Source organism: Panthera leo, chromosome D3 (genome assembly GCF_018350215.1).
Source record: "Panthera leo isolate Ple1 chromosome D3, P.leo_Ple1_pat1.1, whole genome shotgun sequence".
NCBI lineage: Eukaryota > Metazoa > Chordata > Mammalia > Carnivora > Felidae > Panthera > Panthera leo.
The window spans coordinates 79744243-79770932 of record NC_056690.1 but is presented as its reverse complement, the minus strand read 5'-3'; the positions used below and the strand labels follow the sequence as shown (position 1 = coordinate 79770932).

The window sequence follows — 26690 nt, the reverse complement described above, 5'->3', positions numbered from 1 at the left end:
GGCTATTATTAATGTCTGTTTTATTTAGCATCTACCATCCACCAGTCTTGGTGTTCAGTTCTGGAAATCTCAGGATGAATAGTTGTGCTCTGAACTGAAGAAGCTCGTTAACCAGCCAAGAGGATAACCACATCTAAGTAACTACGGCCTTTGGCATTTTTATGAGGATTTGCTTTGTATGTCATGTCATTGGAGTCTTGTCATTGGAGAGTCTCTGTAAAGCTTTGCTTAAATGATGTGGGGTTTAAACGGATAGGCCTTCTCAGTGGAAGCTGGAGGAAGCAGGGAGGCTGTGAGACCACCTGCAGGGGACTCAGGCTTTCCGTAAAGAGCACCAGACACCCTTCCTGTGGTCTCGCTCCTCCCAGGCAAAGCAAGGGTCTGGTTTCCTAGGGTCTGGTTTCCTGGGATGTAGGATGCCACAGTGACTCAGCTTGGCCAGGACTAAGAGGATGCCCAGGGTGAGGGACTTTCTGTTTTAAGACCAGAACAGTTCCAGGAAACCTAGGATGAGTTAATCACCCTACTTAGGGGTCCTGTCCTGGTTCTGTGACTGTCTTAGCATCCTGAAGCAGGCTTTGGGGACACTTCACATGGTTACAGATGCAGCCATCCTCAGAAAGGAGGTAGGAGAGAACAGGACAGGATAAGACTGCAGAAGGCCAGCGTGGCTTTGTCAGTCGTTTTATTTATGGATCTTTTTTTGGAATGGGATCTTTATTATTATTATTGCCATCTTTATTAAAGAAGAGATCTCTTTAGCACAGGCAGGAAGGGAAACTGAACTATACAACATAAAGGTAAAGTTAATGGGATCTTTTAAAAATGCTCCACAAACCACGGTATTTGCTGTGCCTGGTAGGGTTGTTGCACAGGGCTTGGGGCACCGTTGACATTCAATAAATACTTGTTGAGGGACTGGTGGAGTTTCATCTTTGAGAGCTGGGTTCCAATTCAGGGCTGGGTTGCTGATCTTTGTAGGATTTCAGTCTGGGCCCTTTGACAGCTGATTTGAAAATGCATACACCTAGATCTGCTCTGGGTTCCTTTGTTGTGCAGATAACTCGTGTTTTTATGTATGAGCTTATGTTCTTCTTGCCTGTTTTTTTTTTTCTTCTTGGTGGAACCATGTGACGCTAGCTGATGAGTTGCCATGTCTTTTTGTTTGCAGCTAAGGATGCTTCTGGAATGCGCACATGTTGTGAACATAACAGTAGTGTGATAGGAGTGCTTGTGTGCACAGTGCCCAGTGCTACCCTCCCAGAGTTGAGGGAGAGATTTCCCGAGGAGTCTGTTCACTCCAGCAGCGGAGGGGAGGGGAGGGGGGATGTGGGGGAAGTTTGGGGGGTGGGGTTGGGGGGCAGGAAGGGAACTGGGCCACTCTACTGAGTGGAGATAGCTGGAGCCTGGGCTCCAATTTGCCGACATTCCCTCTTCCTGAATCTCCATTACTAACACATGGGATTGATGGCAACCGATAAGGCCCTTGGATAAGCCACAGATTGTTCTAGTCTTTAGCTGATGCCTCCAGTGATAACCCTTTGTGTTCTGTTTCTTTTTGGGAAGTGTAACTATTTATCTGGGGATGTTAGGACTTGCAGCAAATTGCCAGAAACAGTAATTAGCTTGGTAGGTCTGCAAAAACCCCATGCACATAGCACCTGAGGGCAATTGCTAGACATTGACGCCTCAGATTCCTGTGTAATCACTTCGTGCACTGAGAAATCGTATTCATTTATGTTCCTGATAAGCTAGATTTCTTCCTGGGCTATTGCTTCACCTGAGAAAAAGGTAAATGGTTTGTCTATGGAAGGGGAAACTCACAGGCAAGCAGAATTCATTTTCTAAATTGCCTTTATTTCTACACACGGATGCTAAATATTAGTTGAGAGAGTTAGTGTTTCTTTGCAGAATCACCCACTTCCTTTTTTTTTTCTTCCAACAGTGGAGTCAGAGCTATCAAAAACAAATCGTTCACACATCTTGAGTTATGTCAAAATAATAATACACAAGGTATTTGAGAATCGCATCTTACCTCAGTCATTCATTCCTACAAGGAGGTCTTTGATTTGCCAGGAAAAAAAATGCCTTCACCAAGGAGTTAAAAAGAATATGTTAGATTTTACCCCCAGATTTATTACATCTTATTTGTGGAACCTGTCCGTGGAGAGCGCCAAACCCTGTCTTTAAGTTGCTCCTTAAAATAACACCCTCAGGAATCAAGGCTAGTCTGGAATGGAAATTGAAAAACGGATGCTGTCCAGACAGTTTAGAATTCCTTGTAAATTAGGAAGGCAGTGGTAATCAATTTGGAAGCGTAAATGTGATTCGGCCTCAGTTCTCTGGTTGCCTTGGCTTTCATTTTGCTCCTTGTCCTTGACTCATGGCAAAGGGCATCGCCATTAGATTCTGTTGCTACTCTTTCTAAAGGTGAATGGGCTTCACATGGATGTCCACTTAGAACAGCCTAGAAGTGGGTTGTTTTCGCTGCAGGAGGAAGCAGTTCTGCACGGGCTGATGTTCCTCTGGTTCTGGAGTTCACTTCCCTCGGTTTAACTTCTCCTTTGAGATTCTGACTTGTAGAGAAACAAATCTCTTCCTTTTATGAGGCTTTTTAGTGCTAGGTGACTGGTGTCGCTCGATATAATCTATAGTACTTAACAGCTAAATACACTTTGTTTTCCCAGAGCTGATCACAGCGAAAATGAGAAAAGGAGAGAGAGGGACAACAGTTTGAGGGAGGAAAGGCAAGTTAAAGCGAATAACGGGGTAAATAATTGTGTAGGAGCGTGGTATTTTCTAAACTCAATTTTAGCTTCAAAGTCAAGAACAACTGTTGTTTACATGGTGCTATTGGCTTCGTAATTAAAAGCATCTTGCCCAAAGCAAATTGACGTTGTTATTAATAATGCATGTTCTACGAAATGACATGGACGTTTATCAGATGCTTCCCTTCCCAGACTGTGTGGGATTCCACAGTGTGTGGATTGACAACTGAAAGAAAGTTGGGGGGCGGGGGATGGAGGAGATACCTATAGAGCAGAGGTGACAGATAATGTTTATCATAGGCTCCAGGCACAGCCCTAACTGCTTTAAGCATGCTCTCTGAGAGGCGGTAGATCCTGGAAAGTTAGGTGTCTTGCCCAAGGTCATCTGGTGAGTTTATGTCAGAGCCGAGTTAGGCATTTGTGTGCTCTGTGCTCTGATCCACAGCCTGAGAGCCGCATTCACAGTCGAGATTTGGGATTGAAAAAAAAAATGCGTTAATGCTTTTTTAAAAAATGAGTTTGGTGTAATATAATTTAAAAAGAGATCTGACTGCTGTGCTGTTCTGTCTCTGGGAACCAAGATGGATGATTTGGGTTCACATCTGCCTCAATCAGTTTGATGTTGACTTTGAGGCCGCATGGTTTGGAGAGTCGGTGATGGGATCTGTTGGGAAATTTGCAGTGAGATTTCCGACTGTTATCTGAGCTTTGCCCTGTGCTAACAAGTTTCTATGTAGTTTGGTGGTGTGAATTGTTTCTTGAAGGGCCACTTGACTGAGAGCCAGTGCGTGTAGCTGGGAGCTTAAGACTTTCATGAATATGCTACTAAGAACATTGTTTGAACAAAAAAGCATTTCTTTTTTTTTTTTTAAAGGTATTTATTTATTTATTTTTAATTTATTTATTTTTGAGACAGGGAGAGACAGAGCATGAACAGGGGAGGGTCAGAGACACAGAATCTGAAACAGGCTCCAGACTCTGAGCTGTCAGCACAGAGCCCGACGCGGGGCTCGAACTCACGGACCGAGAGATCATGACCTGAGCCGAAGTCGGCCGCTTAACCGATTGAGCCACCCAGGCGCCCCCCCCAAAAAGCATTTCTTACAACCCCTTCTCCCCTGGTTACTGTTCTGCCCAACACCAAAAGGGGAATAGATCATCTCCTTTCATATCGCCATTCCTTTGTTCATATAGTTTCCTTGTCCTGGAGTGCCTTGTCTGCCTGTCCCCCCACTGCCCCTTCCCACTAAACACCACGTCTGGATGGAAGGCTTTAAGTATATGCTTGCTTCAAGACTTCCTACTCATTCCGCCACCTTACGGATTCTCCTCCAGCTATCTCAGGAAGAAGCAAGGATTAGTTTTCCTTCTATTTGTTCTTCGTTTTTATTTTGTTTTATTTTAGAGAGAGAGGGGGGAGAGAACCTTAAGCAGCCTCCCTGCCCAGCACAGAGCCCCACACGGGGCTCGATCCCATGACCCTGGGATCATGGCCTGAGCTGAAAATCAAGAGTCGGACACTCAACCGACTGAGCCACCCAGGCGCCCACCCCCCGTTTGTTCTTTGTAATCCCACTTACCTCTGTGTGTGATAATTTTGTACGTGGTTACCTCCCTGCTCCACTGAGAATTCTCTGACTGCAGGGACCTTGTCTCGTTCAGGAGTTTGGATGAATGGACGAAAGGATGAACAAGTGAATGAACAAACTTGATATGTGGATATGTTGGGATGGATTAGAGTGTATCTCCGTGAAAAATGGTGGTAGACCTGAGCATTGACATGTCATTTGATTTTGGTGACTGGTTAGAGGCTTAGCAGAATCTCGACAGTATTGATATTTGGGACTGGGTGATTATTTGTTGTGGGGAAACTGACCTGTGCACTGTGGGGTGTTTAGTGGCATCCCTGGGCCCTACCCACTAGATGCCAATTGCCTCGTTGTAACAATCAAAGATGTTTCCAGACATTTGCGATCTTTCTGGTCGTCAGGCCAGCTGCAGGGAGAGGGGGGGAGAACCGTGAGGCCCCAGGGTATGATGGAGCCACGAGATCGAAGAAGCCTGGGTCCTGAATGACTGAGTAGAGTAGAACCTCCCTTAGCAAGCTGCACTGGAATGCAGTGTGAAGAAGCGATGAAACCATTTATTGCATTAGGCCAGTGAGATTTGGGGGTGCTTTATTCAGGCAGGCAGTCCACCCTGCCTAACCTTCCCTGACATTTGGCTGAAGAGACCTTGTTGGAGCGCCCATGCCCATATTCCAGGTAGTAAGTAAAAACAGACGTTCCAGCCATGGAAAAAGGGACAGATATTTTTGTTTGTTCTTGTATAGCGTCAGTCTTAGTGCTCTTAAGTCTTTTAATTTCTGTATTTTGTCAGAAAATGAGATAATGATAAATGTGACTTTGTTATTTCCACCACTCTGGTAATTCTGACCTGTGAATGTTGAGCTATAAATAACTTTAGTAGAAAGTAATAAAACATCAAATGTCCTAGCAGGTTTCACTTCACTGTATATGTGTGTCTGGAATGCAAGCTCAAGTTGAGATATTTGTGGCAATTTATGTCTAACGCATTGTAACATTTTGGGGGGAAAAAATGACAGATGTTGATACCCTACAGCCACAGCTGTTCCCCACACCATGAATTAATAAGTCTCTGTATGACGCGATGGGCTTTGAAACGGACTCATATACGCTTAGTGCAGCCGAATGCTGTAGATTAGTGCCCAAAAGCTTGCTTATCAGACAGAATTCAGTGCATAGTTCTCGATTTCTTTTGCAGCAATTAATTATATCTTTGGTTGTGTCTACACAGAGCCACTGACCAAAATGCGTCAGTCAAACGGTTTCGTTTGGCATCCGTCTGGAGGACAACAGCGGGGTTGTTTGTGGGAGACAATGGCTGTTTGTGGGTGAGCCCTGCGGTGGCTGAGGGCTTTGTGTTTGGTTCAGTGGTCGAGGTGCCTGCTCTGTTTGCACGGCATCCCCTCTGTGGTACAAAGAGCCACCCCTGCTGAATTTCACCCTACCTGTCAGTCGGTTAGAGAATTCCTGTCGGGAAGTAGAGTAAATGTGGATTGACGATTTTAAGATAGTAGAGGCCCCCTTTCGAGTTAGAGATCCTCTTAGGCGTCTTAACTACCAAATAGCAGATTCTTGTGTTTTTCCCCCATAGAGAACGCCTTCCAGTAATAAGACTAACTTACATGGATGACACTGATTATATGCCAGGCTCTGAGTGTTTTGTATGAGGTGTGTGCATAATTCTCGCTGCAGTCTGAAAGGGAAGGTACTTTTAATATCTCCATTTGAATTTGTCGACAAGAAACTGAGGCTCCGTGACTTGCCCAAGGTCACAAAGTGAGTAAATGCCGGAGCGTGGATTAGGACTCAGCCGCAGATGGCTCCAGAGTTTGTGCCGTCGGCCACTGCGGTGTGCTGCCTCAGATTCTTCATTCTGTTCAGGAGACTCCCTTTCTCTGAGCTGTTCCGTATTTTCATGAATCCAGCAAACATCTGTATATGATGCTTACGAAGAGTTAGTGATATGACTGCTTTATTTTTGCATTGTTTGAGCATAATTTCCCAATTGAGCTGTCAACCGATACTCTTGGGTCTTCTATAACTCTTGGCACAATGCTTCCTTGTAAGAAGGGTACGAATGTAGCACGTTGGCTTGATTATTTTCACACAGAGATGTTCCTTTTGGAGGTCACCTCTGTCGGGGTAAGGACACATGGACACAGGGGACTCACGTGCCAGGTGGTACTGGATGAAGTGATACTGGAACTCGGAGGGGAGAGATTACTCTAGCCAAAGGATTTAACGTAGCTTCGTGCAAGGTGATGCTCTTGAAGTGCAGGTAGTAATCCAGACGTGCGGGTGGTAGAATGACATTCCAGCAGCAGCAAGGTGACAGGGGAGCATGGATGTTGTCTCCCGGACACCAAATAATGCTTTATGACTACAGCGTGGAGGATGTGAGCCGGATTGGTCGGAAAAGGATTGGAATAGCTGGTGGGAAGGTGGGGGGACTTTGGGACTTGTTTGGTTAGAAGTCATTGATGGTTTGGGGGCTGGGGATCATGCGGGTTTGAAGCTGTGCTTTTGGAAGCTTCATCTGGCAGCGGTCAGTGTGGATTGGAAAAGAAAGCTGGGGAGACCAGCTGGGGTCCAGAAAAGACGTAGTGAACACCTGCACCCCAGGAAGAGGGCCACAGGAACAGAAAGGATGCATGAATGTGAGAGACATGTCAGAGACAAATTTAGTGGCATTTTGGAGACCGGTTCAATGAGAGGTGGGAGGTGAATGGGTTTTCAAGTGTGGGGTACTGGGTGAATAACAGTAGCAACTGTAAAATTACATGGAAAAGACCAGATTTGGAGGAGATCAAGAGTTCTCTTTGGAAATGGCATTTGGAAGAGAGGTCAGAGCTGTACCTTTGAGAATAATCCACATCCAGATGGCCGCTGTGAGTCTGAGGTCGAACCGTGTTGCCAAGTGGGAGAGAGAGCCTCTGCGAGCTGGCTGTGAAGGATCGTAGGTCGAAAGGGAGGTGGGAACAAAGAAAACACATTTGTTTTCTGGAGCAGAGGATATTTGCATGTATTGAGAACTAAGAGTGACTTCATGTCATAGTGGAGCTTAACTTACATGTATTATTCCCCAATTAATTGTGATTTCTCCTAGACTTAAGATATTTGAGCTATTTGACATGCATGTAAATAGCGCATGAAGAGTGGTCCACATGGGGCCCTGCCTGGAATACTGGGAATTCGGTTGATCGATGCTCGGCTCGTCTGAACCGGCTAACTCACCTGCCCCTGGGCAAGCGCAGGCTGCCTTCCTCTCGTTGCCTCCTTGAGGATGCTTGCCTTCTCTTTTTTCCTCCGTCCTTCTGTTCAAATCCTGACTCTTCCTTTGATACCCTGTTCAAATCCCATTTCTGAATCCCTGATGATCGCTACCGAAAATGACCGTCGCTGCTTCCCTACATCTTGCAGACCTAGCGTAGGTCCCGGGGGCGGCCAGCTGCTGACTGATGATAGATGTGGGTTCTGGGAGGGCTGTGCCTACCTCGCGCATCTCTGCATCTCAGGGACCTGGCTTATTTTTTCCCACCATGTTGTCACCAGCTGTTGTCATATAAACTGTTAACCTTCTGTCTCTCACTGGGTCTTCATCTCCTTAGAGACTGCAGTGATCTAACACTTTCTTACATCTCCCCCACTATTTTGGATATGGTATCTTAATGCTAGTAGTTGCTTAAGGGCTGGATCATTGGGAAGTTTTCTTTTCTCTTTGGGGTCCTGTATCTTGGTAGTTGAATCTTGTATTGGCAATTGGAAGTATGATATGTCGGTTACCACCCCTGGCTTAGCTTGTATTCTACTCAGAAGATACATTGACTGTCTTGATTGATTCTTCTCTCTCTGGTCAGTTAACGCGCTGTGAAACTAACAGCAAGGGGATCGTACGGGGGTGAATGGCCCTGTAGTGTGGCCTTCGGTTTCATGAAAGAAGTTGAGAGTAGATTTTCAGGAACCAAAATATACTTGGAGCCTAAATGGGTAGGACAGTAGTAGAGGCCTGAAATTAGTTTTTCTATTTCTAAAATTAAATTAATCAGACGAAATTCATTTAGCAAAGTGTGTGGAGTGCTCACAAATATACAGAGTAAAGCTTCGTGTTTAGATAGATGAGGAAAATCTTTTGGGGACAGGAGAGGCTTTCCTTTTCCTTTTTTTTTTTTTGTCAGACACCTAACCGACTGAGCCACCCAGGTACCCCTCTTTTGTTTTTTAATGTTTATTTTTGAGAGAGAAACAGAGAGACAGAGCATGAGCGGGGAGGGGCAGAGAGAGAGGGAGACACAGAATCCGATGCAGGCTCCAGGCTCCGAGCTGTCAGCACAGAGCCTGACGCGGGGCTTGAACCATGAGATCATGATCTGAGCCAAAGTCAGCCGCTTAGCCGACTGAGCCACCTAGGGGGCGCCTCCTTTTCCTTTTGTGGAGTTTGTTTACTAGTATGATCTCTGCCCCATCAGTCTCAAAAACTCTAGTATTCAGTGCCGATTAGTTTGAATCTGCTGCCCTGCGCTCTGCTCTAGCTGGCTCCGTGGTCTCAGAAAATGAGTCTGCTTTCTTTGGGTTATGGAGAAGGAAGGAACTTTATAGACTGTGTCAGGTAGACTGATGTGCATAAGTGGTGGTTGAATAATCAGTTTAGTACATTGGCCGAAAAAGAAGCAAATGGCAGTGGCATTTGTAGATGACATACGAAGATGGCAACATTTTGATAAAAGTTTATTTTGGTTTTTTAAATGTTTGTTTATTTTTGAGACAGAGAGAGAGAGAGAGCATGCACCACGAGCGGGGAGAGGGGCAGAGAGAAAGGGAGACAGAAGACCTGAAGTGGGCTCCGAGCGGAGAGCCCAACGTAGGGCTCAAACTCAGCAACTGTGAGATCATGACCCCCGCTGAAGTCTGACGCTTAATGGACTGAGCCACCCAACTGCCCCTATTTTATTGTTTTTAAGTAGGCTCTGTGCCCAACGTGGGGCTCGAACTCTCACCCTCAAGATCCAAGTCTCACGCTCCACCCACTGAGCCAGCCAGGTGCCCCTGGAGTGAAATTTTAAACAGTGAATATCTTTGAATTGACGTTTTAAGTTAAAGAAGTAACTGCTAACTTTGCTTGGCGGTAACTATGTCCAGAGCATTTTGCAAAGCTCTGTGTGAGTTATCCAAGCTAATTATCATGATAATTTAGGAGCAGGCTCCGTGTTTAGCCTCATTTTTTGGATGAGCAAACTGAGACACGGGGAGGTTTGGTAGCTTGGTCAAGATTACGCTGCCGAGTGGCAAAAGCAGCTTGCAAACCCTGAGTGTGATTGGTGACAGCACTGGTAACTGAGAGCGTCACAATACGGTGGTCTTTCCAGACTTTGCCTTAGTAGTTATGGAAAAGTACCAATAAAAAGAAACAGCGGCTATTACAAAGAAAATATACTAACAATAAGTGTCTTTAGAGTGATGATTTGCTGGCTGCGAAGATGAACGTGATATTAAAGATGAAATACGAAAGCTTTCAGGGTTTTAATTTCGGTCACTCTGTGCTGTAGTCATAATAGAGTTGTAATTAATTATCTTATTGTGGCTATTTTATTTCCATACCAGAAATTCATCTGGAAATTATAGTGCAACAAATAGCTGCTGAAATCATGATGGTAGTAATTATATCCATGACATAATTGTGGAAATATAGAATAATGAGGTTATTTTGAGGGAAGTCCGCATCAGTAGAATAGTGAATGCTTTTCAAATGCAGAGCAAGCCAGAAAGGAAAGGGGCCTAATTATGGATTTGTAATAATATAATGGAAATAGGTGAGTTTTCAGGAATATTTTGGAGACTAAAAATTACCCTGCTTGGAGTTAATGTGGAACTTTTAACCAGATATTATCAAGGTCATTAGTAATATTTTTGGCTCTGGCAGGTTTTTTTTTCTTTTTTTCAATAAGCATTGTTAATCTCTAGACTATTGTTTTATGAAGCCTCCCGTTTCTAACATTAGAAGTAACTTATATCCCCAGGTTTGCTGTCTTCCCTGCTGCAGGATCCCTTTACGGAGTTTCCCCGTAGGAGGTTTTATCTTCCGCTGAGAACACCTCCAGATGTCAGGAACTTACAGCGTCCCAAGTAAATTGTTCCACTTTATAGTCAGGAAAAGCTGAGCCCAAATGAGGTAAGTTGGTAGCCCAAGGTCTGCCCTTCAGAGCTGGGCCTTGAGTTAGCCCTGACGGAATGTGCCACGCTGTTCAACCCTGGTCACGCTCCAGGAATCATTCTGTGTCTACCCCAGCTGCCCAGCCTTTTCTTCTGATAGTACACTATCAGCAAACCATACGACCCTTTCAGTGGGATCTTACCCCATGGGCCTGCAGGGTGTCTTTGGTTTTACCATTAGAGATTCACTCCTTGTGGTGTGGTGAAAAGAGCAGGGGGATTGTGGTCTCTCGGTAGACTGAGGTCTGTATCCCTGCTCTGCTAGTTCATCAGCCTTGTGATCCTGAGGAAGTCCTTCCGTGTCCTCATTTAAGATGAGACCGGTTAGTACTTACTTCAGAAGGTCATGGTAAAGGTCATGGTTAACGATGATAAGTGATGTGCATGGAGCCCTTGCAAGGTGCCAGGTGCTGTTTTAAGTATTATGTATATGTTCACTTACTTACTTCTCAGAACAGCAGTCTGAGGTAGGAATCAGAGGCAGGCCCAGAGAAAGTAAATGGTATGTCTGAGGGCTGAAGCTGGTATGAAGAACAGTTCGTTATAAATTAGTTCCTTTTTCTTTTCCTTTTGGGTTTTGTGTCCATGGATCCTTTGCTAAAATGTGAGCGCCCTCGTGAAGGATGACACAGTCACCTAATCACTTGGATCAAGCGTTTGCCAGCCCCATGGGGACGCAGGTGCAGAGAGGGAGTGGGCAGGTATGATGGGGGTGGGGTAGTGGGAGGAGAGAGAGCACCAACACCAGGGCTGGATGGGCGGACACGGGGAGACCTTGAGACACTCCGTTGTACCTGGACCGATTGGCCTTGGATGAAGCTGGCCCCTTGCTTTGGCTTCACTTTTCTTTTTCTTGGATCTGAAGAGGTCAGGTCTCCAAACACGCCGGCAGGAAAATAGGACTTTGGTCCTCTTTCTTGCTTGGTTAACCTTACAAGAACTCCTCTCCTTTCCACATCCTTAAAAAAAAGGGAGGGGGGGGGAGAGAAAGAAGAGTGACGTCCTGGAGTAAAACCTAAAGGGAGTGGGGATGGGTCGTCATTGGCTGAGACACAGGCCCCGGCCCGGACTCGGGAGCAGTGCAGATGGTGGGGCCGTGAAGTCTCTCCTGAAACGGGGGAGCAAGCCAGCGGTGCAGAGCCTACGGGCGAGGGGACAGACCCGGAAACACGGAAGGAACACTCCGCACTTTCTCTGTTGGGTAGAAGAAAACCAGAGCAGGTGAGGCCACTTAGTTGAAAAGAGCTGTGTGGGAGACAAGGAGACAGAACACATGACATGAAGTGTTTTTTTAAAATCTGTCCTTGAGTGTATTTGCGACAATAAATCCCATCCTCAGACTCTGATCAGTAAAGGCTGTTTCTCTTTGGAGTGTGTAGGCCAGTGTCAGGGCCCAAATGACATTTGGCCACCGAAGGGTTCCTGTGTGCTCTCAACTCCACCCCCCACTCTAGCCTCTTTATAATCCTGAAAGCAGGAGATTAGTGTCAAACGTGGGTCCAGTAAAACAGTATTTCCTTACTTCCAAATTATTTCTTTCCAAGAGAGAGCAAGGTTTAGGAGCAGTGGAGAGAGACCATATGACAAGATATGTGGTGAGGCCCAACTTGGGTTGATAGACTTGCCCATCTTTTTTTCCCCATGGATTAAATTCAGCTCAGTGTACAAGCCTCTATCAGAAAATACAGATGCTTGGGGCACCTGGGTGACTCAGTCGGGTAAGCGTCCGACTTCGGCTCAGGTCATGATCCCGCTGTTCGTGGGTTCAAGCCTCATGTCAGGCTCTGTGCTAACAGCTCGGAGCCTGGAGCCTGCTTTGGATTCTAGGTCTTACTCTCTCTCTGCCCTCCCTCCTCCCCCGGCCCCCCCATTCATGCTCTGTCTCTCTCTGTCTCTCAAAGGTGAATAAATGTTAAAAAAAATAATAATAAAAAAAGAAAATGTAGATGCTTATAGTGAGTCCTGATTACACCGTCACTGTTGTGATGGTGGCCTGTTCAAGACACATGCTTATAAGCTTTCTTATTTCGTCTTTATATCATTGTTGTGTGTATAGTTAGCAGTTGAAATTTGAGGCTAGAAATTTCCCATGTCTGTGGATTTTACACATTAGGATTTCGTGGTAATTGAAATAGTGAAGACAGGGGTTTCCTTTAGCGCATCATCCTTACAAAGAAATGGCGGGCTTAAGATGTTCACAGAACAAACAAGCTTACCTGCGAGGTGTTAGAAGATTCTAAAAATGCTTTCTAAGAATTTCAAATCTTATGAAAGACCTATATTTAAATTTTCAAAAAAGTGTCTGTGTTTGAGAGAGAGAGAAACCAAGCACAAGCGAGGGAAGGGCGGAGATAGAGGGAGACACAGAATCTGAAGCAGGCTCCCCGCTGTCAGTGCAGAGCCCGACGCGGGGCTGGAACTCCTGGACCGCGAGATCATGAGCAGAGCTGAAGTTGGACAGTTAATTGACTCAGCCACCCCGGTGCCCCAAGACCTGTATTTTCATAAACAATGAGTACTTTTAGTTCTTCTGTTTACTCACTAACATGGGAACTCTAAGAACCTCAAGTATAGGCAACGCTTTACCTGCTTTAAGTCATGTGTGAAGCCTCCTGTATGCCATCGACCTTCTCAGGCAGCTGCTTTTGTAATGCCTGCTCCTGACTCCCCTCTACACTTTCCTGCTCTGCCTCTTTCCTCCGTGTAAGCACAGGGCATGCTACCGATTTGCACTTTTTGTCCATTTAGTGGACAACTTTGACGTTACTTCTAAAACCTGCACTTATCCTTGCGATCCGAAATGGCTTCTGTGGAGGCTCCGGGCAGCAAGTGCCCCGCAGGGTCAGCTAACAGTGATCAGGCTGCAACCTCCCGCCATCCTGCATTCTCTGAGCTGACCCTGGGCAGGTGTGGCTGCTCTGGAGACCTTGAATAAGCTGGGAGGAAAAGGGAAACGTTGGAAACTATTTAAGAAAGATATCCTCTGATTTCACTCACATGCGGAATTTGAGAAACACAACAGATGAACATAGGGGAAGGGGAAGGAAAAATAAGATAAAAACGGAGAGGGAGGCAAAATAAGAGACTCTGAAATCCAGAGAACAAACTGAGGGTTGCTGGAGGGGAGGCGGGTGGGGGGATGGGCTAAGCTAAATGGGTGATGGGCATTAAGGAGGGCACTTATTGGAATGAGCACTGGGTGTCATATGTGAGAGATGAATCACTGGGCTCTACTCCTGAAACCATTATTATGCTGTATGTTAACTAACTTGGATTTAAGTTAAAAAAAAAAAATGCTTGTCCCTGGGAGAAACACCTCTGAACATAGTGTTATAAGCCTATAGTGACCCTTGAAGCTGACCTCCCTGGTCAGCAGGTTCTGAAGGGCGGTGCTGGATACAAGGAAAATGGGGGGAGGTTGGAAAAACCCAGCTCCGTCCATTACTGTGAGTCTCCTTGGAAGGTTTCGTGAAGGAGGCTGGGGCATCCAAATCACATCCCCGTGCCCCACCCCATGGGGCTCATTAAGTTCTAAGAAGGTGAGCAAAACTGATTTAATATAGAGCCTGTTTCAGCTAGCAGAGTAGTTTTAGGTTAATTCTGCTTAGTGGCGGAGTTGTGTTTTTATGTGCATTTTAAGTATTTTCCCAGTACCGTGGGGTTCTTCAGAGAATTTGCGTGCATTGTGCATTCATACCCGTTTTATGGGATTTAGGAGCATTATTTTATATTTTAAATTATTACCGTGAGTTATGGTTGTTACGTTTGCTTCTCATGCTGCGTTGCTGCTGGTATCAGGGTTTATTTGGTGCCGATTTCCTAGTCAGGAATGGATGCCCGCCTGGTAAGCCTGGTACCGTGGGCAGACCAGCCTGGTTTACATCCCTTCACCCTGCGGCAGGGGCCACAGAAGAGCTTCGGGGAGTGGGTGCCCTCCCTCCTTAAAAATTAAAACGGAACTTCTTCACCTGTCTCTTTGCTCCCCCTCCCGCTGCTAGGAAACAACCATAAAAAGCAGTCTGAGTTGTGGATCCGGTTGTCAAGTCCTTGCTTTGGTGATGCCTGGGTGACTCTTGAGTTCCCATTCTGAAGATTCTCTCTTGCTGATTTTAAATCCCAAGCAGGCTTGTTGCATGAAGCCTCAAGCCGGTGAGCAGACAGATAGGTGAGCTCTCCTTCATGTGGTTGCAGTGTTTGAATGCTTAATTGCTAAAGTATTCCCTGACGGAGCGTTTCAAAAGTTCACATAAGTCTGCCATCCCCTCGTCTTCACTTTTAAGCGACTGAACGGAGGAGTCATTTGGGGACAAGCTCCTGAGCCCCTGTTGTTTGTTTCTGGGTTTTGCTTTTTTTTTTTTTTAAATGTCCCTGATGATTTGCCGTAACACATTCGTGAGTTCCAGAGGTTACAGACCATCTCCCCATGGCCTTGCTGAGCTGTGGGAACACAGGAACCGGTCGTGGGAAAGCCGGAGCTGGGGCTGGAGAAGGTCCCACGCTCAAAGGGCGTCCCTGGTGTCAGTAGGAAGTCGTGAATGGTCAACTGAAGGAAAGAACATGGCACTCCAGGTGCATAAAGGTGGGGAGAAGAGACCCCCCACCCCCACCCCACCACCCCAGCGGGGACGTGGAGGCTGTCATAGGAGGAGAGGTAGAGGGAGAGCATATAGATGGAGGGAGGTGGATGGAGAAAAGTTTGTCAGATGAGGCTAGAAATGTAACTAAATCACCAAAGGACCCATGGAGCCTGGTGGCTATGTGGGCCCTCCCCCTTGGTCGTCAGCAGTGAGTGGGGATTCAAAGCAGTGGCCTGATCAGACGGTTCAAAGCGTGGGAAATCAGGCAGAAAGTGTGGGTGTGAATCCCAGCTCTGCCGGTTACTTGCGCTGTGACTTGGGCAGGTGTTTTGAACATCCTTGTCACCATCTCTTGCTCTGCAACACGGGGACGATGAGGACACCTTCCCCAAGTCCTCTCAAGGATAGAGGAGTCACCATATGTAAATCCCGGGCATGGAGTGGCACCCCTGAGGGCTGGTGGGGATCTGACTTGCCACTTAGGGGCAGCACACAGGACGGTTGGAGTGCGGCAGAGCCGGGGGCTGGGGGGACCTGGTTTGCAGGGATTTTTGTGGCCATCTGGAATCAAATCCCAGATATGTGCCCTGTGGGAGCCCTGAGTTCCTTTGGAGGCGGTGTGTGTGGTCAGGAATATCTTTGCCTGCTTCTCCTCTCTAGGCTGGGTTGTGAACCCAGGCAGTGGTTACGGGAACAGACCTGAGAGAAATTTCAGGAGGCAGAGTAACCTGGGCTTGATGAAACTTCAGAAGCATTATATTATCTTGTCTTTTGGACAGCATGGTTACTCCAGTGCCCGATTGTTCTAACGGGGAGATATGTAATTGGATCTTAGCTGGCTAGGCTTCCTTGCAAACTAAAAGAAAATTGCCATTTTTAGAGTTGCATGCGGGTTTCTTTGGGGAGATGTGGACAGATATCATGGGGATATTTGCCTTTAATTTAAAATGAGTTTCCTTGGAAATCCATCGGATTATATGTCTAAACTCTAATGTCGAGAAAACTCTTTTCCGAGGCACAAAAGTATTAGTCCATTATGAACCTCTCTGAGGCAATAGAGACTCTAAGTACTAAATTCCACAACGGAATGGAGGCTGCTAGCAGGCGATTATTGAGGACTTGGGTTTAGGCAGTTTGCAAAACAATTCAGCAAAGTATATAAAGGCAATGGGGGGAAATAGTATTGCTTTTTTTGTGCTGCCAACCAGGTTTGTCACATGGATTAGTAATTTAGATAGGAACAGCCATGAATCACTGCTTAGAGTTTCGCATTTAATTTTATCCTGGAAGCGATTTCCTTTCAAATTCTCGAGCTGTAGTTATCATTAATGAATTAAACATTATGAAACCCAGAGAGCCACTAATTCATTTTGAAATAAGTAGACATTTAAATCTGAAAAAGAAACCTTAAATTTTGTTCAGTGGTGTTTAATATTTTCAAGCCGACAGCATGTGGAATGGTATCTCACGGACGTGTTTTCCCAGAGAGGCTGGTACTGGGGGTACGTGTGCCTGACATCTTGGTGCAGGTCTGGGGCATGAAAGAAGAAATCAGGTTTTCCCCATGGCCAGTGATTGGGTGTTTTCCAGAGGGGAGAGATTTAAATATTTGGAAAAGGAAGCTGATTAGAGTCAGAGCTCCCCACCCAACCAAGGTCCTTATCTCCAGTGCTTTCCTGCTTAACCCTTTCAATCCTGTCCTTTCGTGGGACACCTGCCGTCTCTCTGCGTCACTGCCTTCTTCTGCCTTACCAAGTGCTGCTTTGGGATAGGGTTCACGCAGTCATCGAGGTCATTGGACACAGTCTGTGGGAGCTCCGGCCTCTCAAACACTCAAGACCAGCTTCGGGAAGGCACGTCCTCATGCAGGTGACGGCTGGGCAGGGGCTGGGTGGTTACATGGCAGCGCTTGAAGATTTTAGAGCACACGGTGAGATAGCACACAAAAGCCAGACTCCTTACATTTCAAGCCTGGAAAACATGGTCAGTTTCTTCCCTTCAAAGACTTTAATGTAAAGAGCTGGCCAGAGAATTGGCAGATTGTGTCTACGGTAACATTATGCGAACGTTGTTATGTTCAAAAGAGGGTAAAGGGGCTACGTGTCAAGGCCAGCAAATTTGATTTGGACATGGAAGGTGTCTAAACTTTTGTTTAACTTGTCTTCCCCCCACCTCCCCAAACAAGATTCACCCCCATCTTACCTCTTTTGAAAGCCTTTTGCTTTGTCAGCTGAAGTTATTTTTGGAATGGTCATCTGTGGCAGCCTATGGTCTGGTCTGAGCCTCAGTTTCCTTGTCTGTAAAAGGGGGTGATAATACCTGCCCTCCTCTCTATTACGCAAATGGGCATAATGGTTAAATGAGATCATAGATATGAAAACACTTGTCTAGTACCTTCTTAAGGATGTGAGGCAGAGAGGTGCCACAAGGCTCAGGCTGGAGGAGGCAGGACTTCCTCCTCCATTCCCTCCCCTACTTAGGGCCTTCCCCTACTTCGTCTCCCTTCTTAGGGGAAGCAAGGTTCCTCTGAGGGACTCAGGACCTTGTCTTTCTTCCTCCAGTTCAATCAGGTGGGTGGCCCTGGTGCGAAGGATGCCCCTGAGCACAAACCTGTATTTCCTCTTTCCTATTTGGTGCTGCTTCCAAATCGAGGGGTTTTTGTGATTCCTTGGTTGTTCATTTCCACCTCATATTAATTTCCTAGGACTGCTGTGACAAAGTACAAGGAACTGAGTGGCTTAAAACAACAGTAATTTTTTGTCTGACAGCTCTGGAGGCTGGGAGTCTGAATTCAAGGTGAGAGCCGGGCGACGCTCCCCTGAAATCTATAGGGGAGGACGACGCCTTGCCTTTTCCAGCTCCTGATGTTGCTGGCAACCCTTGGCTCGTAGATGCATCTCATCTCATGCCCGTGTCATCACAGGACCCTCTTTCCTCAGGTGTCTCTTCTCCTCTTGCCGAGCACACCAGTGGTGTTGGATTCAAGGCCCTCTCATCAACATGACCTCATCTTACCGAATGACATGTGCAGCAGCCCTAATTCCCAGCAAGGCCACATTCTGAGGTACGAGGGGCTAGGGCTCGAACATACCTTCTTTTGAGACTCCCTTCAACACCCCCTACATGCGCACACACACACGCGCACACACAGCTCCCCCAGCTCTTTCCAGAACCGGTAGCTGTGACATTATGTCTCTAGTGACTGTGTTGCAGGGCCTCTGAGAACATGGTCGGTGAGGCCTCTGCTGCACATCGGAAGAAACTCAAGAGTTTGAATTAGTACCAAACAGCCCTCTCATGCTCTGTTGCCGATTTCACTTAAGTCAACTAAGCCTGAAACCAAGAAGCTTCGATGGTACCGGTGGGAAGTACCAAAGTCCTTCCAATTTTATTGGAGACAGTTGGTTTTATCAGAAGTACTGAGTTGGGAATTTGAGCAAATGTGTGCTCTGTCCCCTTCTGTGCAGTGGAACAAGTATGCGGTGGCCTCAGAGTCCAGCAGGCAGGTGACGGGCTCGCCAGGGAGCCCCAGCCCATGTCCATAATAGGGGGCTGGCCCACATGAGCCAGAAAGGACATCCTCTGCCCTCCTGCACTGGGTAATCGACATAACTCGGTGTGTAAGAAACCTGGTTTCCCCAGAGAGAGTTCATACTGTAAGACGAAGCCGGGAGACTCTGGGTTAGTTTTCATTTTGCCCCCATCTCGCCAACTGAACTTAGTCACGGTTCTTATTAGAATGGGATCCTAGGTTTCTCATCTCTGTGTGAAAATAGTGAAATTTGCTGCATCATGATGTCTGCAGGGCAATTAATAGGTTGCTGTATGCGAGCTGCTGGCAGACCTCAAGTAAATAGTGAGGGGCTGGTGATGAGGACAGCCTTTCACTCGCTCTGCGTCCACCAGTAAATAGGCTAAAACGGAGGCATTTAAAGAAGAACGTGGTCTGAAATGCAGAGGGCTGGTCGAAGAGCTGCCGGTCTTGTCCTTGGGGCCCAGCCAGGCCCGGAAGGAGTGCAGTGGACTTGCCCCGTGGGAGCCCTGGGAGGAAGTCCCCCTGTCAGATACGATGGAGAGGCCGCGGGAAGGTCGGGGACTCGGCGGCGGCCCTTCGGGATAATGGGTTGCAATAGGAAGTTGAAGGAGGCAGAATCGGGGAGTATTGCCAGAGGTGGCGGTATCTCAGGGACAGAGTCCCAGTCTTAGAGTACAGGCTTGAAGGAAGGGTGGTGGATCCAGGTGCTTGGGGGAGGGAGGGGCAGCCAGGGGTCCCGTGAGCTTCAGATCTGGAAGCCTAAGGAATCAAGAATGCGAGTGGAGGTAGAGGAGCCCGGGCAGGATGTCCTAGCCAAGTCGGCATTCCGGGGGGACTCGGGTGGGGTCCCAGAGGATGGCACCAGAGTTACCTAGGCGTCTCCACTAAGGTTGGGGTTGATCCTAGAAACTGGAGTAGGTGGGAGGGATTCATTCGTGACACAAGAGGCCTGGGGCAGCCTGACTCCCAAGTTGAGACAGATCACATGTGGGACAGAGCCATCACCCTACCCTGCTTCACTCGTTTCAATAGACTTTGTAGACTTAGAGATCCTAAAAATAAAGCTCAACTCACACCCACCACCTGAGCATAGACTAGGGCTGTTTTTCCTGCTGCTGTTGTTTTAGTTATCTGATGACTTAAAGTAACAGGGCAAATGCATTATTTTGGGAAATGCTATTAAAAAAAATTTTTTTTAAGTTTTTTTCCTTTTTTTTTTATAAAATTTTTTAAAATGTTTATTTATTTTTGAGAGAGAGAGCGAGAGAGCAGGGGAAGGGCAGAGAGAGAAAGAGACACAGAATCCGAAGCAGGCTCCAGGCTCTGAGCTGTCAGCACAGAGCCCGATGTGGGGCTCCAACCCATGAACTGTGAGATCATGACCTTAGCTGAAGTCACACGCTTAACCGACTGAGCCACCCAGGCGCCCCAAGTTTTTTTTTTTTTTCTTTTGTGTGTGTGTGTGTGTGTGTATGTGTGAGAGAGAGAGAGAGAGAGAGAGAGCGTGAGCAGGAGAGGGGCAGAGAGAAGGAGAGAGAGAATTCCAAGCAGGCTACGCATTGAGAGTACAGAGCCTGATGCGGGGTTTGAACTCACAAACTGTGAGATCATGACCTGAGCCGAAATCAAGAGTTGGACGCTTAACCAACTGAACCACTCAGGCGCCCTGGAAAACACTGTTGAACCTATATGTTTATACACTTCCGTGACAAATTTACCTTAAGTGACTATTGATTAACAGGGCTGGGACTGCGAGGTGTTTTGTGATAGAGTGCTGTCCAAAAATAGAATGAAGAAAGGCAAACAGCCCTGTCTTTGGCTGGCCAGGGCCTGGAAGACGTGGAAGTAATGTGGAATTATGTGCTGCTTTTCTGCTTTGTACAAGCAGAACATGGCCATGAACCATGAGGCCTGGGCATTTTAAAGAAATCCATGTACCCACGGTGGAATATTACTCAGTCATAAAAAAAAGAATGAAATCTTGCCATTGGGGACAACGTGGACGGATCTAGAAGGTATTTGAGGCTAGGTGAAACAAGTCAGACAAAGGCAAATGGCATATGTCACATATATGTGGAATCTAAAAAACAAAACAAACAAGCAAAAACAGAAATAGACCCCTGAAAACAGAGAACAAACTGTGGTTGCCAGAGGGGGAGGGGGGCGGGAGAGGGGACAAAACAGGTGAAGGGAATTAAAAGGTACAAACTTCCAGTTATAAAACAAGTCACGGGGATGAAAAGTCCAGCGTGGGGAATAATAACGTTGCATGGTGAGGGCACCTATCGTGATGGGCAATGAGTGATGTGTAGGGTCGTCGAGTCACTATGTTATAGACCTGAAACCAGTATAACATTGTATGTCAATTACACTCCACTCATAAAAATGTAAAAAAGGTAATGGTAGGTTACGAGGAGAATTGCAGTAATAGCAACAGACAATGAGGAGCATTCTCTTGCCTGTCTCTGCTTGTAGGCAAAACCCTGTTGATGCAGGTGTTGAAAATTTACTTCATTTTTCCAGGACTCAACCCAGAGTCTTCTGAGGCCCTAAAGGTTCAAAAGCAAGGCCCAGATGGAATGTACGACAGCTTTTGATGCAAAAATTATTTTAGTGTCACCATGAAAACAAAATCACGTGGACAGTGCTTCGTGTCCTGAGGGAGGCATCGAAATAAGGAGGTGGGTGGTCGGGAGTTGGGTGCCTCGCCTTTGGATGAATCATTTAATTTCCTTAGAGTCTCAGTTTTCCCATCTGCAAAATAGGGGAAATTGTACACTTTCTCCCTTTTACGGTATTGGGTCATGGACACAACACTGGAAACTGATATGTTATACAACTGGTAAGTAGGGGTTATCAGCACAAAGGTAAAAAGTCAGCTTCTCCCCTTTTTATGCCCATTCCCCTGCATCTTATTTAAATTATATTCACTCCAGAGTTTTGATTGAAAATGCTTGTTTTCCCGTGTTTTACTACTTAATTAATCTAAAATGTTGCCCTGAGTAATGGCACTATATCTAGACGAGGGCTGTTCAAAGAGGAGAAATTGTGCAGAAGGATGTTTGTAAATAATGCTTAGGTGACACGATTGTGATAATTATGGCTTTTTGAAGATGAGTTTTATAGCAAGTCTTCAATTTTCCTGTCACTTGTTTTCTGGGCTCTCCCACTTAAGCAGGCACATTTGTTTCATGGAACTAGCTCTTCGGGGACCTGAATCCTGGGAGAACTCAGCAGCTCTGTGAATCCACTTTTCATTTTCTGTGGCTAATTTTGCAGACTTTCAAGAGGATGCAGGTTGCTTTACTGTCCCCTTTCCCCAGCCCAGGTAAGGACAGAAGGAAGAAGGTGTAGCAAATTCCTAACCACTCAGTCTCCAGCTCATAATGAATAGCCATCCCTGCCTCAGAGTGACCTTGAACGCTATCCCGGGCCCCCGGTGGCCAGAAGGGGCCCTAGTGATGATGCTCCGATGATGCTTTGGGTGGAATCCCCAGCTCAAGGTTGACCCCTCTCCCCATTCTCGCACATCCCTTCTCTGTCTCTTGGGAGGTTCTGAGCCCTGGAGGCGTCCTGAAAATGAGGACCCTCCTGCAGGGTTGTTGTATGAGCACCCTCAGGAGTCTTTGAAATAAACTCTCGGGACCCCCAGGCTTTGTAGCTTTCTCAGGAGAGGGACCCAATTTTCTATTTCACCATGTTGTTCTCCAGCTTTTTGTTGTTCAGGGTCTTGACCATCAGTGTCATGTCTTTAGTTTATTTACCAACTCAGTTGGAATCTAATTCCAGATAGAAGTCAGCCAGTAAACTTTGTTAATGGCTCTTTTTGGAAGCTTCTAGAGTCACCATTGGAGGAGCCCTTGGAGGTCATCTTGTCCAGCCCTCTCACCTTAACCAGTGAGAACCCTGAGGCCCAGAGGAGTTGAGTGGCTGGTCCAGGTGAATTAATGGCGGAACCAGAACGCAAACCCAGGGCTCTTTAACCACCTGGATGTAGGGAAACATGGATGTAGGGAAACATGGAGTAAAGAATACTTAGCAGGTGTGTTCTCTTTTAGTTTAGCCAGCTTATACCTGAGTCACATGGATTAGAACATCCTCATTTTATTACAAGTTTATGGTTGACTCCTGGTAAACCAGAACTCCCATGTAAAGCTACCTTGTTGAAAAGCTTTAAAAATGCATTGGTGTACTTTTCTGAATTAGTGGCCCAAAGTGACTCCTAGTTGTCAGGGAATCTTGCTGCCCCTAGGAATCATTCCAAAATATTGGTTATAATTGTATAAAATGATAGCTTCAGAGCCTGGATTTGGCATGAATAAAAGCCACGAAATCTATTTCAGTATTCCTCCTGTCTCCCACCACATTAGCTTATTTAAAATATACTATTCTGGTTGTTTGAATTATTCCACATGATCTTTAAAGCCCTGTTTGTTGTTATGTTATAGTTTTGGGTATGGAGTCGATGAGTTATCTTAGTTCAGGTAAATCATGTGACTTGCTCGCATTATACCAGTTGCCTTCTGATGCAGTAGTGATTTTTTTTTTTCCTGACCTACCATTTTCACATCAGATTGAACACAGACTCAGGCAAGGTATAAGCTTGGCAGTGAGATTTGCTTGGCTTGTTTACTTTCTGCCATTGTTAAAGTGGCTATGATTCAGCACCAGGTTCTTCTCTCCCTGATGTGCTTGGGAGGAGGGGTATGTGTAACCCCAAGGCATCAGTGAAAGTGTGACCATCATATGAGAACGTCCTTTGTGTAGAAAAGCCTTACCCACTGCTTCCTGATGACTCTAGCTAAAATAATACCACCTTCCAGAAAAACCACTGGGATTCTAAATACATACCACGTCCTCAGTTAAGAAGACAGAAAGTAATTCTGAATAGCATGCAGGATATAGGGGCATCATGCTGGTTTCAAGCGTGCAGGCTATGGACATCACTTATAAATTTTTCTCGAGATGGGTGTTATATATGTATATGTCTTAGCAAGTTCAGATTGTTTTGGTTTCTTCAAACTGAGAGCTCACTTTTTCTCTGCATGTACTTTCTTGCGCAGCTAACTCTGCGATAGTTATGACATCATAGTCTGTATAATGGATTACTGCCCCAGTGGGCTTGCTGGTTCTCCCGGCCGTAGGGAAGGGGTCTGGCTTGAAGCGTGTTTACCAGTGGTAGTGCATGGAAGTTTCCACTTGGCATGTACTGGCTGAGGAACTGAGATAATGACTGAGGCTGAGTGAAAACACTTCTTGTTAGCAGTGTGGTGAGAGCTTGGAAAGGAAAGTAATATTGCAAACATCACCTTCGTGTGGGGAAGCAACACTTGCGGCAGAGGGAAAGTGGGACTTAGAAATATGAGATCAGATTTAAATTCAGCCCGGTCCCAGACATGAGACCTGGTTAAGTCATGCAGCTCTGAGTCTGAGTTTTAACTGAAAAATAAGGATGGTGGGCAGGGGCGACGGGCAGGATGGTAGTCGTGACATATGCCTTATTCTGGGGCAGGCTGAAAATGGCCCCCCCAAGATATCCTTGTCCTGATCCCCCGAACCTGTGCATGTTACCTTACATGGCAAAAGGGACTTTGTAGAAGTGATTAGGGATCTGGAAATGGAGAGGTTATCCTGGATTATCTGTGTGGGTCTAAAGTAATCGCAAGGGTCCTTCCTGAGAAGACGGAGGCAGCGAAGGAGCCATGCATGGGTCAAACAATGCAGGTGGCCTCTAGGGGCTGAAAAAAGCAAGGAACAGATTCTCCCCTCAGGGCCTTCAGAAGGAACCAGCCATGCCCACACCTTGACTTTGGGTTAGGGAGGCTCTTTTGAGTCTGGCCTCAGAAGAGGCCCCTCTGGCCTCCAGAACCGTAAGAATAAATTCATGTTGTCTTAAGCCACTAAGGTTGGGATAACTTGTTATAGCAGCAAGAGAAAACTAATACCTCCTAGTGCTTATAACGATTACAGGTGACTTTGTATTTCTATATCTGTAAATCTCTTTCTTATATTTGTAAGTGCTGCATGGATTTGAGTACTTTTAAAATGCATTTTTATATTCATCTGAATTTCCAGATTAAAGTGGTATGGAGATGTCAGGAAGACCAGGAGACCAATTTCAATTATGCAGCGAAAGATTGTGTCTGAAAATTTAAACTCGTGTTACCAGCTAATTACTAATTGTGAAGTTGTTCATGGTCATTACCATCTGTGAGTCACTTAGTTGAGCGGACAGGTGTGCTCCTTGCTTTCTATACCTGTGGGTCTCAACCTTGGATGTTCGGTGGAGTCACTGGGAGGGCTTTTAAAGGTCCCAGCGTCCAGACCTCACTCCAGGACAATTAAATCAGCATCTCCACAGGTGGAACTTGAGCATTGGTGTTTTTTAAATCTCTCCAAGTGATTGTAGTGTTCAGCCAAGAATGAGACCCACTGCAGAGGTATGTGCCTGCTAAGTAAGATTTTAAATCCGTTTTCTGAGGTCTGACGACCTAGATGTTCTTCTGAGTTTTGGGGAAAATGCTGTGCTGGGGACTCTGTGTTATATCTTTCAATGATATTAACATAATCGGTTTATGAGCTGTGGTATAATTCTGGCAAGAAATACAAAAGTCTAGTTAGCCAACAGCTCCTGAGATGTTCAGCAGATTGGTGTGCCTACAATTTCAATAAGCAAATACTTTTCTCCTTGTATTGCCCAAAGGCTTTTAAAAGCAAAAGTGAGGGAGAGAGAAGGATGTTGAGACCTTCTCCGTAAATGGTTGATCTCCTTGAGAATTGATAAGAATTGTATTTATTCACGTTATATGTCCTTACGTTTCCTGTCTGGAGGAGAAAATAACCATTTTTGAAATTTCTTCCTTTGGAACCACTGGTGGCAGAAGCTGTGGTCTTTGAAAGTTGCCTCCCTGTGTTCCTGGGCGCTTTGAGCTGTGACGTGTCGCTGAGGGCATCTCTGGGCTGCCTGTCACTAAGATGGCCCTTGTCTTTTTTTTTTCAACGTTTTTTTTTTTATTTATTTTTGGGACAGAGAAAGACAGAGCATGAACGGGGGAGGGGCAGAGAGAGAGGGAGACACAGAATCGGAAACAGGCTCCAGACTCTGAGCCATCAGCCCAGAGCCTGACGCGGGGCTCGAACTCACGGACCGCGAGATCGTGACCTGGCTGAAGTCGGACGCTCAACCGACTGCGCCATCCAGGCGCCCCAGATGGCCCTTGTCTTTGACAGCAGGTGATGTTACCTGCATCTCGTATGTCACAGGGAGGGTATTATAGATAAAATTGTTTTTATAAATCACAAGGTGCTATGCGAATGTTGCGATTGTATTTTCAGTGGGAATTCTGGGTTGAAGTTAGAAAGCTGATAGAAAGACTGTAACATAAACTTATATTCATGTATAAGAACAGATAGAGGTCCTTATTTTCTAGTGTTCTAAGGTAGTAACCGAGGAGATGCACTGGGTCTTGCACCTGTAGATGGCATGTGACTTTTGAAACATTTTTTTTTAAGAGAGAGAGAGAGAGCGTGAGTAGGGTAAAGGGGCAGAGAGAGAGAGAGAGAGAGAGAAAGAGAGAGAGACTCTTAAGCAGACTCCATGCTCAGTGTGGAGCCCAGCCCAGGACTTGATCCCACAACCCTGGGATCATGACCTGAGCTGAAATCAAGAGTCGGACGCTCAACCAGCTGAGCCACCCAGGTGCCCCGGCATGTGATTTTTTTTTTTTTTTTTTTTTTTTTTTTTTAGTGGTCATTTAGCTAGTTGGGTTTAATTTTCTTTGTTATAAATGAAAACATTAATGATGTTTTGGGTGTCCAGATAGTAGGGCCGTACTACAGTGTATCTGGTACTGTTTAAATCTTGGCTCTGAAACTTACTGGCTGGGGGATGCTCAGGAAATTATTTAACTTCTCTGTACCTGAGTTTCTGCATCCTTAAAATGGGTGAGTGAGATACCCTCTCCTAGGACCGTTGTAAGGATTAAGTGAGGCCCCTAGAAAACTCGGTACCATTTCT

General features: G+C 46.0%; 1 protein-coding gene across 2 annotated transcripts in view; it reads left to right on the top strand.

The window, feature by feature from the left end:
• Positions 1-26690, top strand: part of RNF152 (ring finger protein 152) — a 72973-nt gene that overhangs the window by 9303 nt on the left and 36980 nt on the right. Inside the window, exon 1 of one of the 2 annotated variants that reach the window (XM_042910611.1) lies at positions 18082-18202. The exons of the other annotated variant lie outside the window; for it this stretch is intronic. The gene's annotated coding sequence lies outside the window, so the exon portion shown is untranslated. Of the gene's footprint in view, positions 1-18081; positions 18203-26690 lie in introns of those variants that run through there. 2 annotated transcript variants of the gene reach the window in all.